Source organism: Armigeres subalbatus, chromosome 1 (assembly GCF_024139115.2).
Source record: "Armigeres subalbatus isolate Guangzhou_Male chromosome 1, GZ_Asu_2, whole genome shotgun sequence".
NCBI classification, from domain to species: Eukaryota; Metazoa; Arthropoda; class Insecta; order Diptera; family Culicidae; genus Armigeres; species Armigeres subalbatus.
This window is the reverse complement of record NC_085139.1, coordinates 178,639,448-178,655,571: the sequence shown is the minus strand read 5'-3', so window position 1 is coordinate 178,655,571 and position 16,124 is coordinate 178,639,448. Positions and strand designations below refer to the sequence as shown.

The 16,124-nt window shown below is 39.3% G+C and overlaps 1 protein-coding gene across 1 annotated transcript in view; it reads left to right on the top strand.

Moving 5' to 3' along the window:
• LOC134208742 (uncharacterized) overlaps nucleotides 1-16,124 on the top strand; it is a 44,498-nt gene continuing 28,374 nt past the window's right edge. The window contains exon 1 of the mRNA XM_062684622.1: nucleotides 1-399. The gene's annotated coding sequence lies outside the window, so the exon portion shown is untranslated. The remainder of the gene's footprint in view (nucleotides 400-16,124) is intronic.

Sequence of the window (16,124 nt, the reverse complement as noted above, 5' to 3'; positions counted from 1 at the left end):
CGTGCCTGCTAGCTTAGGTCGTCGGTTGGTCACGTTCGGTTGCAGTTGTTTACAATTCACACGCGCCACGCGTGCTCGCACTCGTCAACATTGCCAAAACACCGGCCAAATAAACATTCTGTGAATGGTGAAAGGTGGAACACACTATCGAGGGGTTGCTGCATAAGTGCGCTGAAATTTTGTCAATCACATATCGAAATGACAATCTACGGGAAATTGGTGCAAATAATCATTATCTCATTTTAAGCGGAATAAGTACTCTATGAATTGGGTTTAGTGCACCGCTTGATTAATGCAACGCGAACAGCTGTTTCCTTACTGATGTACACCGCGGCGACGACGGTTGCGGTTTATGAGCATAATGCGCTCTACTGAAAGGTGGTGATCGAGCATTGATAGGTAATTTAATAGCGGTAGTTGTTCGGTGGCATGAGAATAACTATTCTTGTGTAGATCTAGTCATTTATATCGCATGCAATCAAGAAATTATAATTAGTGACTGTGGTTGATTGATTCTTCCGGTGCAGTATACGGGTGAGGAGGTCAATCTTCCATCAATCAGTAAGTGGAAAACCGCACACAGCAATGTGATCACTGGGTAATGGCGCAAGGCGAGCACAGAAAGCACGTTTCACTGTAGATCATAATTGCCTTCTAATGGAGATTATGAGGACAGCTAGTCTTTAGAATCATTATTTTAATCAAGATTAAATTTAATCGTTTGAGAAAAAGCACCAGAATAAAAGCATATTGTTAAATATTGTAATCTCTAACAAATATGATAAAAATGGTCTTTCTTCTTGTTTAGGATCTGCACATGTCAAGGAATCTTATTTTCCGAAAATGTAATCTAATGGGACAAACTCCGGCCCGTAAATTCCCGGGATTATTTTTTTAAATTCAGAAGTTTAGACGATTTTTTTGCGGAAATTCTGAAAAAATTTCTGTTAAATACGATTTCATATAAAATAATTTTTCATATAAATTTAGTAAATTTTTCGTTGAAGTTCGGAACAAAAATCTTCTTTTGTGTTATCAAAAAAAATTACAGCGGTATTAAAAAAAAGTCCATGCTAATTTAGAACAATTTTCAAAAAAAAAAAAATCTTAAAAGATTTTCTCTGGAAGATGTAGTAGAATTTTTTGTGAACAATCAGAAATATTTTTCTTCAACATGTAGGACAGCTTTCGTTAAATTCAGATATAATTCCGGGAAAATTGACACATTTCAACAGCAAACAATGAAATATATTAGACCACCACCACTCCATTAAAAACTTGACGTAATTTAAGAATGTTACAATGAAAAGTACTGTGCATCGCTGGCGAGAAACTTTCATCGTCATAATCATTTTTCAGCTTCATCGTAATTAATATGATTGATTTTTATTAGCATCTAGTATACAGTTTGCCTTTTTCATGTACAAATTGACGTTGAATCCACTTTACCCATTTATCTTTCATTACATCAGCTTCCATGATTCACCGACACCTTCTATTTACGTTTTAGGTAAACATCACACAATTTAATGTTTGTCGCATACACGTGTTAAATCGTTAGAAAACGCGACAAGCTAAACAACTTTTGGGTGTTCTGACAGAACGATGATGTGATTCTGTCTTTGTTGACTATTGATTTGCACTCAGTTGAGGTTCTCGTGTTCGACATTACGACAAGATGCACAATAAACACATGTGTACCAAGCAAAGCAAATAAAAAATATTTCATTCCTTATTTGACAATGCATGCGACGCAAAAATATATATTATAGAGTTAATTTCTCGTATCCTTTTCTAATCCCGGGAAACGGGATAGAAAATGTAGCATATCCTGGCAAAACCCGGCTTCTCGGGAATTTTCCGTATTATTTAAATAAATCCTGAATACATGGCTATTCAAAATACTGATAATATTTATATATTGTATTAGATAAATCACAACGAGTTTTCATGCTTTTTACGGAGTTTATGTGAATTTAGATTCAGATGATTATCTGTAAAATAAAATCATGAACGTTTTCAGCGAAGCTTAACTTCTTTATATATATTCAAAATCAATTTTATTTTACGTAGGAAAGTTCACATCATTAAAAGAATACAATTCACATATGAATATTGCTCTATCTGTTCAAATGCTCTACCTAATTGCTTGGTGTTGTAATTTACAACTGCACTGGACACTTAGATTAACACTTACAAGTCATCAATGCAGGAGCAAAAATTGAAAATCCTTGATAATGCAGTATTCAGTATTTATTCAAAACAATTTACATAGAGTAAAGGTAGGGGAACGGTTCGGCACTTCATCCCACAGCTCCTATTTCCATCCCATCAAAAACAAAGCAATGAAAAGGAATTTGATTTGTTTCTTATTTTTGTGATTTTTTCCACCAGTGAGCACGCGTGTTAGCAAAAAGAAGTGACGAGATTGGTGTTGTATTTCTTTGTTTTGCGATGAGATGAATATATGTTCAGTGAGATGGAAAACGGAACAGTTCCCCTAGATAAAATAGAAAAATGTTCTCTCTAAAGTTCTTGAACCCATACTAAAGAAACAGATTTGCGAATATTCGAATGAAAATGACCTATTGAACAAATTCCACATGGGAAATGTCCCTTCGCTGATATTGAATCGAACTCCACTAAGGTACGTTGAAAAGGAAACTAGTCTAGGATTCATAATTAAAAACCAATCTTGAATGGGATGACTACATTCTTCTCCAATGCGGTAAAATTTATTCAATGTTGAGAACCCTTCAACTTTGTGCACATTTTACATCAAATTCACTCTTCCTCGCCATCATATAAACAAGTATGGTAATTCTGTTTTGGCTTTCTCATACAACAAAGTTGTACCGAAAGGCTATAGGATTACTCAAAAAATAAACTTTTAATAGAAGACCCATAGTGTTATATACCGATCGATTCAGCTCGACGAACCGAGGTGATGTCTGTTTTTTTTGTGTTTTTATTAAGGAGACTTTCAGCCCGAGGCTGGCTCGTCTCCGGTGTATTTTTTTGCCTTTCTCGTATACTAAGTACACGTGAAAGCCGACTTCGTCTCCGGGTTGCAGAAGGTGATGTCTGTATGTGTGTGTGCTGTGTGTGTATTAAGGTGGCTCAAACAACACTTTTTTCAATTTTTGTTGAAGGGCCGCCTTCTTTTTCGGTTCTATTTTATGCCCTGATGCTCCTGGACAAAACTTCTGTCAAATCGGTAGACGTTTTGGCGGTGCTAAATCTGTTGAAAGTTTATATGGAAAAATGTATGCAGAAACATCGAAAAACAGTGATTTGCAGTTAGACGGCACAATTTACGATGAAGAACTATGATACTCATTCAGTTCTTGTGAAATAAAATACAGAATGTTTTTAGCATTTTTGTATATAAACTTCCAACGATTTTAGCACCGCCCAAACGTTGACCGATTTGGATGAAATTTTGTCCAGAGCATCAAGGCATAAAATAGAGGATGGGCCATAATATAAATTAAATTTTTGTAACGTCCTAATCAGTTTTTGTTTCATATTTCTATAAATGTGCTTAAACACAGCATATTAGGCCCAAAATATTAGACACGACTTATTGATACAACGACCATGTCAACAGAAGGGCATTTGCGTTATTTTTTTGTTTTGTCACTGTTCGCTCGTACCAATATGTTCAGACCGCACTGTAGATTCGATTATCTTTGTATGAAGAATTTTGTATTAATTATCCGTACTGTACTGACGTCTGGATGAAACCAAAAGTTTTCGAATGCCCTGCGAGTGCAACACTGGAAAACACGTGTCTTTCCGACTTCCGAAAACGAACGCGGCGGGATGAATTCCCGTCGTAACAGTCACTTTTTCCGAAACTCCGATATAGTTATCCAGTAGACTCAATAGAGGTAATAAATCATAGAGAAAGATGATCGCTGCCGTCACAGGCGATACATTTTTTTTGGCAAGGATAGATCGGCGTTGAATGTTGACAAAAAATCAGTATGTTTTGACAGTTATGGACCCAACAAGTTTTGGAACCAAAGGAACAGTAGCGACAATCTTTCTCGATGGTTTATTACCTCTATTCGAAGATCGGCGGCGGCGTAGACTAATTCGAAGCGTCAAAAATTTTCCGGATTTTTTTCAAAGGTCATTAACGGATTCCCCAGATTTTTTTCCACGAGTTCGATGGAAAGTTCATCAAGAAATTTCTCTGGACTCCAGATATGTCTTTGGATATTATCCAGGAATTCTTCCGTAAGTTCCTCCAGAATTTAGTCCGAAAGTTTCGCCAGGATTTCGTCCGGAAGTTTCTCCAGGATTTTGTCTGGAAGTTTCTCCAGGATTTGGTCCGGAAGTTCCTTCGAAATTTCGTCTGGAAGTGCCTCCAGGATTTTGCCCGGAAACTCTTTAAGTATTTCGTCTGAAAGTTCATCCGACAGTTCCTCCAGGATTTCGTTCGGAAATTCCTCCAGAATTTAGTCCGAAAGTTTTCCAGGATTTGGTCCAGAAGATCTTCCAGGTTTTCGTCTGGAACTTCTTCGAGGATTTCGTGCGGAAGTTCCTCCAGGATTTCGTCAGAAAATTCCTCCGAAAGTTCTTCGAGGATTTTGTGCTGAAGTTCCTCCAGCATTTCGTCCGGAATATCCTTCAGGTTTTCGTCCGGAAGTTTCTCCAGGATTTCGCCCGGAAGTTCTTTCACTATTTCGTTCGAAAGTTTCTCCAGGAATTTCTTCGATAGTTCATCCAGGAATTCCTCCGTCCAGAACTTCCTCCAGGATGTCGTCCGAAAGTTCCTCCAGGATTTCGTCCGTAAGCTCTTCCAGTAATTCTTCCTGAAGTTTCTCCAGGATTTTGTTTAGAAGTTCCTCCTGCATTTCGTCCTGAAGTTCCTTAAGGATTTCGTTCGGAAGCTCCTCCAGGATTTAGTCCGGAAGTTTCGCCAGCATTTCGTTTCGAAGTTTTTCCAGGATTTTGTCTGGAAGTTTCTTCAGTATTTTGTCCGAAAATTCCTCCATGATTTCATCCGGAAGTTCCTTCAAGAAGTTCTTTCAGTATCTCGTCCGAAAGTTCCTCCAGGAATTCTTCCGGCAGCTCATCCAGGATTTTCTCTGGTATGGTAGTTTCTCCACGACTTCATCAAGCAGCTCCTTCATGAATTTTTCCGGAAGATCCTCTAGTTTTTCGTCCAGAAATTACTCAAGACCTTCGTAAGAAAGTTCCTCCAGTAATTCCTCCGAAAGTTATTCCAGGATTTTGTCCTGAGATTCCTCCAGCATTTCGTCCGGAAGTTCTTTCAGTATTTCGTCCAGTAGTTTCTCCAGGAATTCCTTCGACAGTTCATCCAGTATTTCGTCCCGAAGTACCCCCAGGACTTCGTCAGGAAATTCATCCAGGATTTTGTCCAGAACTTCCTTTAGGATTTCGTCCGGAAGTTCCACCAGGATTTCGTCCGAATGTTCCTCAAGGATGTCGTCCGAAAGTTCATCCAGGATTTCATCCACAAGTTCCTCCAGATATTTCTTCGGAATTATCTTTAGGAAGTTTCTCCATGAATTCTTCCGGAAGTTTCTCCAGGATTTCGTCCGGAAGTTTCTCCAGGATTTGGTCCGGAAGTTACTTCAGGATTTCTTCTGAAAGTTCCTCCTGAAGTTTCTCCAGCATTTCGTACGAAAGTTCCTTCAGGATTTCGACCTGAAGTTCCTTCAGGATTTTGTCGGGATGTTCTTTTAGTATTTCGTTCGAAAGCTCCTCAAGGAATTCCTCCAACAGTTCCTCCAGGATTTCGACCTGAAGTTCCTTCAAGATTTCGTCTGGAAGTTTCATTAGGATTAGTTCTTCCACGATCTCCAGGAAGCTTATTCATGCATTCTTCCGGAAGTTCCTCCAGGATTTCGTCCGGATACTTCTCAAGAATTTCTTCCGGAAGTTTCTTCAGGTTTTCGTCCAGAAATTCCTCCAGGATTTGTTCCGGAAGTTCCTCCAGGATTATCTAGAAGTTCCTCAAGGATTTCATGCGGGAGTTCTTCCAGGATTTCGTCCGGAAATTCCTCCAGGATTTCGTCCGGAAGTTTTTCTAGGTTTTTCTAGGTTGGAAGTTCCTCCAGGAGTTCCTCCGGAAGTTCATTCAGGAATTCCTTCGGAAGTACCTCCATGATGTCATCTAGTAGATCCTTCAGGATTTCGTCCGGAAGCTAATCCAGCGTTTCGTCGGGAAATTCCTCCATTATTGCGTCCGGAAGTTCCTTCAGGATTTCGTCTGGAAGTTCCTTTAGGATGTCGTCCAGAAGTTTCTCTTCCACCGGAAGTTTCTTCAGCAATTCTTGGGGAAGTTCCTCCAGGAATTTCTCCGGAAGTTCTTTCAGGAGTTTCTAAAGTAATTCCTTCAAAATTCTTTTTAAAATTTCTCTGGAATTCGGATATTTCAAAATAGCAATTGAGAAATTTCCCCGTGAATTCCTCCAAAGGTTTGATTTTTTACGGATATCCCTCTACAATGTCCACCAGTTTTTCCTAAGGGAATCTCCCTGGAGTTCCTCCAGTTTCTGAAAACCAAGAATTGAACCAGTGCCAGCGAAAGTGGTACATGTTACATTGAGTAAATTTTACAGGACACGCATTTTTCCAAAAACTTCGAAAATAAAATTGAAATTTGCAATTTTCTGCAACTCAACTGTACCAATGTGTTATGACTGATGTGCCTAAGGGTAGTAATGAAAAATACGCCAAGTTTTTTGACAAATTTCAGGTTTGTTGAAATAAAATGCACATGTACCACTATCAATGGGAACAAAATGCAACAGAAACCCAAAAACGTTGCTAGTAAAAGGGGTACATGTATATTAATAAAATTATTTTAAACGGCAGTAAACCATATTGAAATTCAAAATAGGGTTAAAATCTGTTGCGGAAACATCCATGTTGTAAAATTTTCTTTTCAATCAGCTGATTTTAGTTGGTAGAGCTTTACATGTACCACTTCTCCTGGCAACGAAATTGCCATTGTGATATATACCAGAAATTAAAAAGTGCATATCTCCAGATTTAGTTGTCAAAAATCACTTTTTCGTTATTCCCTTACTAGATCTTTGCTAACAGAAGCCGTTGGTGTAATAAACACAAACTCGACAAAAATGGTTTATGTACCACTTTCGCTGACATCGGTTCAAATCTTTCGAAAGAATCTATTTTTTTTGGGTCCTTCCATCCAAATTTTGCCCCTGGGAATTCATCCAAAAATCCTCCTGCCTTCTCTTTCTTAAGTTCCTCCAGGAGATTCAGCGGAATTCATTTCAAAAATACTTCTATTAATTCCTCTATAGGTTCTCCAATAAATTGCTTCAGAAATTTTTTGTTTTGAATTTCACCCAGCAACTTCTTAGAGTATACTCCAAAAAATCCTCCAGCAAGTGCCCCGTATTTTTCGATATTTCTCGAGTTCACGATGATTTTTTGTGGGATTTTTCAAAGCCGTTTTTAAAAGATTTCATGAAACAAGTCCGTCTTGAAGGATTCTTTGAAGAAGTTCCTTAAGAAATTTGCGAAGGAATTTCTGGTTCAAATCCCTATAAGTTTTATAAATCCATGGGGGAATTTTCGATGAAATGTCTGAATAAATTCTCAATGAACTTTCTAGAGCAGAACGTCTGAAAGAGTTGTTGAAGAAAATCCAGGCTTCCAGAAGATATTACTGAAATAATTTCTGATGAAATTCATAGAGAAACTCAAGAAAAATAATTTTTTTTTCTGCAATAATTTCAGACCAAAACACCAAAGTAATCTAGGAGCAATTCCTTAATTTTCTGAAAAACATTTAACCTCTTAGGATGCGTCTCATTATCTGATTTGAAATTAAATTGAACTTGAAAGTGACAGTTCGGTATTTGGGAATTATTCAAATGTCACTTTTAATTTAATGAGATTTTCGGGGAATGACATGCAGCCTTATAAAAAATATGTTTATGTTTGCCGAGCATATTTGAGCAAAATAAACTAAATGCTAGTCATAGTTGTGGATAGGTCGCCGTCCATTCATGTCTGCATACATGGAAATAAATTAATGTAATACATATAAACTTGACTGAAAATATGTATTTCCAATAGGATGAACTTTCCAGTAAAAAATTACTTTTAACAAAGTGTACGAAACCCATAAACCTACTGGTCCCCCAATAGCCATCAGCGTGGTAAAATTTTTTTGACAGGGGCGATGGCGCACAGGTCTACCATTTTTTTTTATGTAGAATACACAAGATTCTGTTTTTACACGATTTTTTTTCTCACGTATTTTTGATCGTGTGACTTCAATTTGCCACCAAAATCTTTGCAACATGTTTCAAAAAATCCTAAATAATTCGAAGAAAATTAACATGTTAATTAATATGCGTTAAACACTTGGGATGAGTGCAAAATTTAGAAAATGTAAATCGTGTATAAACCGAATCCTGTGTATTGCAGCTTTTAAACCAGAAATCGTAAAAATTATTTCGTGGAGTTCTTATGGATCTCAACCATATTCTATTCAACTATTGTGTATGGGTTGAATGAGTAATTTATCTCACAATGGGAAAAAGCAAAATAGGGAGTACGGCCCTTCAAATTGTTATTTTTACGTGTGACATCATTTACTCATATGCACACAGATATAGCTAAATAGTAAATTCTTTAAATTGCTGAAGATAGCCCTGAAACTAAGGAGTGTGCCAAATCTTCCATATTGACCTGCCCGTAATCGTTTTGCCATTAAATATTTACAGATCACTTAACCCCTTAGCGCGCTGACGCTGGCTCAACCGGCAAGCTATTTTGCTACAGTTCCATCCGCAACCCGAATCGAAGGCATGATCACGCAAGATCTCCACGTGCTCTTAACGAGCGGCGGTCATACACTTGACATACATACGCAGCGCAAACACGGGTGCTTGGAATGAAAGATAAATTTTTTTTTCGCAATTACCGAAGCTAAATAGAACACCTGTAATAGGGAGTTCGCGCTCGATAACGCTTGCGCTTGTCACTAGCTGTTGGTTAACGATCGTGGTCGGTGTCGGCGTATGCAAAATATTGTTGCCAATATGCGATCGAGATGACAAACTTCTTGTTTGATTTGGTTAGCCAAAGGCGCGGTTAAGCTTGTTCTAAGTAATCTCGGTGCGTTCATGTAGGCACGCGCAAATCAACATTATTTTCACGGTAAAGTGTGAAACAGTGGATCGAAACCTTGCTGAATAAATAGACAAATCGAAACAAAAGGTGATTTTAGTGCTTCGGTGCATTGAACACGAGGGTTTGTGTGCTAACATTTTGCAACCAAAAATGCATTTTTTTGCTTCTTCAGCATCATGGTACTCAGGTATTGAGCATTGCCAAATGCGTCCACCGTTATGTTAAAAATGTGGAGACAGAATTACGATAAATCAAAACTAATGACTATTTTTCGAAATAAATTTTGTACCCACGTGTAACAAAATATTCGGTAAGCTGATATTACAGCTATGAGAATAATTTTAAATATAATCCACCTGAGCGTTCCGATCCGTTGTATATACACGGATGCATAAATCATAATTTGGCTGAAGTTAATAAATATAGTAGATAATAGAACATCCAGTTATGAAAAATATGAAAGATTTAGTTTAAGGCAAGCTAATTTTGTTTTTGGTTTTTAAAAGCTGGAGATCCTACACTGAGAAGTAGTATTGTGAGCAGTAGTCGTAACAGACTTTTTTAGATTATAAATAACAAGTCCATAATCAAGATTTGCGATATCAGACAGCTAATTACTCACCCCACTAGGAGCAAGCGTCGACTATGATGACTACAATACTGCGAACTATGTCCGACGCCTTATGCGTTAATGATTTGCAAATGAAGCAGCGGATATCATTAAGACACCATTCGCACCTGAACCCTTGTGGTTCCGTTATTCCCTCGTAAGATGTTGCAATCTTAAATATTTACATGAAAGCTTGACGTACGGTTTATTTCCAGAACCGTGCGTACCTAGCTGGAAATGTAAATTCAACAGCAACTAAAACAATAAAGCCACCTCGTGCCTTCGTCTGCGCTTAACACTTGCTGCCGCTAATTACAACGTGATGTACTCTGTACAACTCAGCAGAGATACAATTGCTAGTCACTCAGTTGAACAAACTTTATTTTATTGTTATTTTTTTGTTTATATCCTACCACATCTTTTATTGTTGGGACCGAGTTACCAGCGTTTCATTTGACAAAGAACAGTTGATATGGAAATCGGCTGCACGCAATCATGGGTAAATTGCATGTTTGGCGCTTTCCGGATTGTTTATTGGACGCGTACCTACAGATGATATACGTTTCTTTACTTCTGCCGGCGCAGAAGGTTGTTGTTTGATAAAATATTTTTTAAGGAGTCATGCTGATACCGATCAAAACTAGAAACCCAAGAAACGTCATTAAACACAATTCTTACACAATGCGAAATTGATGCGCAAAAATTAGGAAGTTACCTGTAAAAAGCGCATATAATCCGGATAAATAACATGTTTCGTTTCTAAATGGTCACAAGCATTGTTCAATGTACTTGTTCAAATTAATATTAAGTAAAGTGTTTGCCAAAAATGATTTGGCTGGCGAAACGAATACTTGCGTGGCCACTCAAAAAATCTTTGGGAGGACCAAAACAAACAAAAATTTTAAATTAGAGAGCAACATTGAGCAAATAGGAAGATTGAAACGAATAAGGGAAATAGCAAAAACTTTAAAAATTAAAAACTGTTTTGAAAAATCATCATGTTCAGCATAAAAGATTTTTTATTCTAAATCTCTATTTATGTGAATTTTGATTCGTTATCAGTTTTACACTAGGAATAGTTGGACGAAATGAATGGTGAAGATAATTTAATTATAAATTAGAAATAATGAAAATCAAGCGAATTTGGGTAAACTAATTGAACATGGGGCAATGTTGACCATAGGACAACCGTCTCTACATCTCGCTAAGGAGTAATTAAAGGGGTAAGAAGCAGAGGGGTGTAATTGACATTTTGGTTAAAATTGAGTTGGTTACAGCAAAAAAATGCTTCGATTCTCGAGCTTTGCGGCGTTATATTTTCTTATTTTGTGTTTTTAAAGAGGACTTGAACCACTAGATTCATTCGCCTCTCAGGAAGAAAAATCAAATCTTATCGTATAGATTACATTGCTTCAAAAAATTTAAAATTTTCTTTTCTTCGGTTCTGTTGTTTCCCAATGCTGATTTATTTAAAATGTGTTCTATAAAGTTTTCAGTAGGCAAGTGTCACATTTGCTCGAAATAGTTTTGTTGAAGAGGTGTTCTTTGGTTAATTCTACAACGGCCTATTCTACAACGTGTTAAAGTTCGTTGCTCGTGACGGTCTTCTCTATCTCTAAAAAAACGAAAATGTCTCCTTCTACGGGTTCCACGAGGACACCTCATAGGTTCCAAGAGTGGTCAATGTGATCGTTAATCGATTTCAAGTTCATAACCATCCATTTGATCGAAAATTATGAAGAAAGAACTGCCGCACAGCATATTTTTGTGTAAAAGCGGAAGTGTCCCCTTCTACGGGTTCCCCGAGGGCATCTTGCTGATTCCATGAGTGGCCAATATAGTCGAGATTTGATTTCAAGTGCATAACCATCCATTTGATGGAAAATCATGAAGAAGGAACTGCCACACGGCATATTTTGGTGTAAAAATTGAAATGTCCACTACTACGGGTTTTACGGAAGCACCTTATAGGTTCCAAAAGTAGCCAATGAGGTCGAAAATCTATTTCAAGCGCATGACCATCTATTTGGTGAAAAATCATGACGAAAGAGCCATCGCACGGTATATTTTGGTGTAAAAATAGAAGTGTCCTTGCTGGTTCCAGGAGTGGACATTTCGGTCGGAAACTCTCTTATGGACCATACATCCCCGTTTTATGAGAATCTATGAAATATCGCCGTCATTTGTTACCTTATATGGATTAAAGCAGTGTGCTGCACTCTTGAATCTACTGTTCAATATAGCGCTCGAGGGAGCGATTAGGAGAGCTGGTGTACAAAGAAGCAGTACCATTATGACAAGATCGCATATGCTCCTGGGATATGCGGACGATATCGATATTATCGAGATTAATCGCCGTGCCGTGGAAGAGGCTTTTACGCCTTTTAAGAGGGAGCCAGCGAGGATTGGACTCACGAACAATACCAGCAAAACGAAATAGGGGAGTTAGTTTATGGCTTTGTGGGGGGAATATTTATGGCTTTGTGCTGTAAAAAACGAAATCATTTAGTCATTGTTATGAAAAGTTTTTCAAATTATACGTGATCAATAAAAAAAACTTTAGGAAGGTAAAAACATACAAATCGCCCTGCAGTATAAATAAGGTTGTAAATCCAAAAAATAACTTACCACATAAAGGTCATTTGTCTACGTCTAGAGGATATATACTAAAACTAGAACAAAACCAATTTAGTTCCCGATAAAAAAGGGGGTGATAAAGTTTCCTCGGGGATCAAGTCCCCCTTCCTTCCCCTACATGGTCGCTGGCAATCAACGTGGGTTCATTAGTGATGGTGGTAGTGAAATGGTGCTGGATGGTCAAAAATTTGAAGTGGTGGAAGAATTTGTGCATCTTGGAATATTAGTGACGTGCGATAATGATGTTATCCGCGAGGTTAAAAGCCGTATTGGAGCTGCAAATCGGGATTATTACCGACTTCGTAACCAGCTTAAGTCCCGTAGTCTGCAATCGAAGACAACATTCGCGCTGTATTTTACTCTGATTCTTCCGGTGGCTTTATACGGCCATGAAACATGGACGTTAAAGGAGGCTGATCGGAGAGCTTTCGGAGTGTTTGAGCTTAATGTGCTGCGGACAATACTCGGCGGTAAACAGGAGAACGGTGTCTGGCGGCGTCGCATGAATCACGAGTAGTACCAGGTGTATAAAAGGCTGGATATTGTCAAGCTTATTCAACACGGCAGACTACGGTGGGCTGGACACGTTGTGCGTATGCCGGAAGAATGTCAAACGAAGATAATATTTAGTAGAACCCGAAAGATGCCACAGGATTCGTGGAAGGCCGCGTACACGATGGCTTTTTGCGGTTGAAGAGGACCCGCACAATGTTCAGGGCGACTGGAAGCGATTGGCCCAGGATCGAGTCCAGTGGATAAGGATACTCCATTCGGCATAGGTTCATCGAAGAGCTGTAGCTCATCAATCACTCAATCATGAAAAATTACCCATCGAAAGACAGATATGGAGCGATGTTTAGGCTCCCCTTATATGACCGACAAGGTCCCCGTGAAAGTCGTTTCCCGGTGGCCATTGTCTCTGGAACCAGCCTAACACCACATAGCCATAAAATTGATGAGTTTATTTTGCGAACGATATGTAAACTTTGTGATTCGGATATAATTTGACTAGTCTACAAGCATTTACATTTCTGGGTCAATATGACCCTAACATCTTATTCGTAAGTTTTTCTTAATATCCGAAGAAGCTTGTCATAAGACGAGTTCGTACAATCCCATTTAATTCCACCACTTAATTGTACCTTGACAGATACGTATTTCGACCTCAACAGTAAGGTCGTCTTCAGTCGTCTTCAGACACTGCAGCAGCAGCCTCCCGCGGAATGGTAGTCCGAAGCACCTTCTTTCCCCGCAAAAATATCCACAAGGTCACATGGAGATCACCTAACCAAGAAACGGAAACTAAATCGACCACGTTCTAATCGACGGTAAATTCTTCTCCACTTACCGCAGTTCGAATATTGAATCCGACCACTACCTCGTTGCAGTATGCTTGCGCTCAAAACTCTCGACGGTGTATAACACGCGTCGAAGTCGGACGCCGCGGCCTAACATTGGGCGGCTACAAGACGGTAGACTAGCCCAAGAATACGCGCAGCATTTGGAAATGGCACTCCCAACGGAAGAGTAGCTAGGCGCAGCGTCTCTTGAAGATGGCTGGAGAGATATTCGATCCGCCTTTGGTAGCACCGCAACCGCTGCATTTGGCATGGTGCCCCCGGATCAGAGAAACGACTGGTATGACGGCGAATGTGAGCAGTTAGTGGGAGAGAAGAATGCAGCATGGGCGAGATTGCTGCAACACTGCACGAGGGCGAACGAGGCACGATATAAACGGGCGCGTAACAGACAAAACTCGATTTTCCGGAAGAAAAAGCGCCAGCAGGAAGATCGAGACGTGAAGAGACGGAGCAACTGTACCGCGCTAATAACGCACGAAAGTTCTATGAGAAGTTGAACCGTTCACGTAAGGGCCACGTGCCATAGCCTGATATGTGTAAGGACATAAACAGGAACCTTCTTACGAACGAGCGTGAGGTGATCAGAAAGTGGCGGTAGCACTACGAAGAACACCTGAATGGCGATGTGGCAGATGGCGGTATGGTGATGGACCCGGGGGAACGCGCGCAGGACATAATTTCAGCGGCTCCGGATCTCCATGAAATCCAGGAGGATATTGGCCGGCTGAAGAACAACAAAGCCCTTGGGGTTGACTAACTACTAGGAGAGCTATTTAAACACGGTGGTGAGGCACTGGCTAGAGCGCTGCACTGGTTCATTACCAAGATTTGGGAGAAGGTAGTTTTGCCGCAGGAGTTGATAAAAGGTGTCGTGTGTCCCATCTACAAAAAGGGCGATAAGCTGGATTGTAGCAACTACCGCGCAATCACATTGCAGAACGCCGCCCAAATGTTATGCCGTCGACTAGCACCAATTGCAAGGGAGTTCGTGGGGCAGTACCAGGCGGGTTTTATGGGCGAACGCTCCACCACGGACCAGGTGTTTGCCATACGACAGGTATTGCAGAAATGCCGCAAATACAACGTGCCCACACATCATCTATTTATCGACTCCAAAGCCGCATATGATACAATTGATCGGGACCAGCTATGGCAGCTAATGCACGAAAACGGATTTCCAGATAAACTGACACGGTTAATCAAAGCGACGATGGATCCCCAAGCAGCATAACTTGTTTCACTACAAAATTTCACTGTGTTACAACAATTCGGGAAGAAGCAATCTTTGCGTATGTGCCATCAAATATAACTCTCTTGCAATCTAAAAAGCGCAAGAGGTGGAGCCTACGGAAACATCCTTCGATTGCAGTAAAATTGCAATAATGTTGCAGAATACTACAGCGGATAAAAATAAAATAAAATTATAAAATTGGATTCGATTTATGGATCGTGTGATTCATAGTCCTTCACTCTACCACCGCACCATTCAACACTTCGAAGGGACTGCATGTTGACTCACCATAAAAACCATACGATTATCATGTTTTGTACTCGGGTTTTCTGTTACTTGATTGCACCATCATTGGAAAAAAATGTGAGTTGTCAAAACGTTGAACGATGCTAAATTAGACATGAAGACACACTCAACTTATCTGCAACTTTAATTAAACAAACAAATAAATTTTGAAAGACACATTGAAGTTACATGGTAAAAAATATGCAACTTAATGATTTTGTTTCGTATTTGCAACATAAAATGCAGTATTCTCTGGTTGTTTGTTTCCAAATGTCAAACATGTACTGCATTGCAATATTAATGAAACATTGATCACAACTCGGACGTTTTTGACATTTTAATGCGACTTTTTCGTGCTTTGGTGTTTTTCCAATGCCTTATGCTACGTACACACCAGTCAAGCAGTTTGACGAACATTGACTCCGCCCCCAAGAAATCGCTTCGGTTGCTGCTTTGTTTGAACGTGTGTGAAGTTGTTCGAACAACCATTTGACAGTTGGCGGCTCGGTTGGAAAAAATTAAAACGGTTTGATTTTGGTTTGAGTTGTTGGGGGTGGAGTCAAGGTTCGCCGAACATGTTTGAGCATTTGTAGGGAAGTTGAACAAACCACCGTATATTTTTTGATGGTTGGTGCTCGAGTTGGTGCTTCGGTCGTTCGTGTGTGATATTGTTGGTCGAATAAATTGATTGTTCGTGTCGCTGTTGGTAAAACTTGAGGGATGTTTGAATAAACGAGAGGTGGAGTCAATGTTGGTCAAACTGCTTGACCGTGTGTACGTTCCATTAAATGAAACTGAATAGAAACAAGGTGATTTTTGGAAGATGTTACGTGTGCTACTTGGGTCG